Source organism: Otolemur garnettii, unplaced genomic scaffold (genome assembly GCF_000181295.1).
Source record: "Otolemur garnettii isolate 467f Iridium unplaced genomic scaffold, OtoGar3 scaffold00277, whole genome shotgun sequence".
Lineage (NCBI taxonomy): Eukaryota > Metazoa > Chordata > Mammalia > Primates > Galagidae > Otolemur > Otolemur garnettii.
This window is the reverse complement of record NW_003852672.1, coordinates 541,194-543,366: the sequence shown is the minus strand read 5'-3', so window position 1 is coordinate 543,366 and position 2,173 is coordinate 541,194.

The window sequence follows — 2,173 nt, the reverse complement described above, 5'->3', positions numbered from 1 at the left end:
GAGGAAGACACAAAATACCAAATCTGAGTCAACAAAGATAGAAATATTGTGAATAGAGTTTAGTATGGAATGAATGTATCCCACACAGTACATGTGTTTTGTTGTTGTTTTGTTTTTTATTTGTTTGTTTTGAGACAGAGTCTCAAGCTGTTGCCCTGGTAGAATACCTTGGTGTCATAGGTAACAGCAACCTCCAACTCAGGCTCAAGTGATCCTCTTGCCTCAGTTTTTCTGTTTTTAGTAGAGACGGGGGTCTCACTTTTGCTCAGGCTGGTCTCGAACTCGTGAGCTCAAGCAATCTACCCACCTTGGCCTCCCAGAGTGCTAGGATTATAGGCGTGAGCCACCTCAGTGGTGTGTTAGAAACTTAATCCCCAATACAACAGTATTGAGAAGACCTTTAAGAGGTGATTAAATAGAGTCCTCATGAATGGATTAATGCCACAATATAGGAATAAATTATCTCAGGAGTTAGTTCCTGATAAAAAAATGAATTTAGGCCTCTTCTCCCTTCCTCTTCCTTTCTCCCTTCCTCTTCCTTTCTCCCTTCCTCTTCCTTTCTCCCTTCCTCTTCCTTTCTCCCTCTTTCCCTCTTCCCTTTTATTCTCCCCACCTCATTCTGTTCTTTCATTCTCCTTCCCTTCTACCAAACGCCAAAGCACAAAGATCCTCACCAGATTCAAGTCCCTCTATCTTAGGCTCCCCAGCCTTCAGAACTGTAAGAAATAAATCTCTGTTCTTTAAAAATTAAAAAAATAATAATATTAAAATTTATGAAGACTATAATTTTAAAAATATATATTGAAATGTAGCAAGTTACACAGAGATACCTTTTTTGGATAGGAACAGTAATTTGGAAATCTAGCAGAAGGAGCTGTATATAAAGTAGTGCTCACATTTTATAAAGTATAAATAAAATTATAAATTACTTTATTGAAAGAATTTGTCCTATAAAATTTGGATTCAGTCAAAAGGCCACACTCAAGGATCCCAAACACCCCAGGGCTGCAGGTCCACACCCTCCCCATGTTCTCAGAATAAGAGGGGGCCTATACTAGGCCTGAGAACCTATATTCAGTGATTTTACATGATAAGGAAATGATATCAGACACGTCCTACTGCCCAACAGCCACATTCATTATAGAAAGTAATGCAAGGCTAGGCGTGGTAGCTTAGGCCTGTCATCCTAACACTTTCAGAGGCTGAGGCAGGAGGATCACTTGAGGCCAGGAGTTCAATATAAGCAATATAGTGAGACTCCATCTCTACAAAAAAAAAAAAATTATACCTTTAAAAAAGACAATAATATGTATCTTTCTTCTTTCAGTGCTTTTCCACATAATGGTCAAAACATAGGCCTCTCACGCTTTTTGGGGACCCTGAATACTGGAGGGTCATTGCCAGATCTGACGAACCTTCACTACTCATTGCCCCTGCCAACCTCCCTGGACGCCAGTGACCACCTCCTTGGTAGCATGAGTGTGGGGAGCAGCGTGAGCAACCTCCCGGCAGCCATGACCCACTTGGGGATCAGAAGCTCCTCTGGTAAGTTCCTGACATTTAGGGAGGACCTGGGCCATATCTCCTAGCAGCTAACAGAAAGTGGTCCCCAGCTGTGTGGCCTTTGAGTGAATCACTGAGTGACAGTGACTGTCTCAGAGCTAACAGTGTCCCTTCTCGAATCTCCTGACCCTGCTGAGGAGGTGGCTCTATTTCTGAGGGACCTGGTGAGTTTGGGCAGCTCTGCTAAGCTGTGCTCCTCGTTGCCTTCACCAACCCAGGTGTCCAAGGGTAAGATTTGGGAGCCAAGAAGTAAGCACCCATCCTGCTCCGTGCTGAACAGTGTCATGGCTTTTATCAGCGTATGACGATAGTTCCCAATTTAAGCCATCTCTCTAGATTTCTCCAATTTTCCATTGGATTTTAAGAGAATATTTTAAATCTTATTTGTAGTGGATATGATGAAAATAAGCCTGGTACAGCCTTCAGTTCTTCCATCAACTGAATAATTAATTTCAGAAACTACCTTTATTTTTGGTTTGGGGGGTTGGGTTATTTTATTATCCTCCATAGCAGCAAATCTTTGAGTCTTGTTTTGTTATTTAGAAATCAAATCATACATGGGAAAATAAAAAGTGAGTGTCCAAGCCATAGTTCTGAGTTACTAACTCAA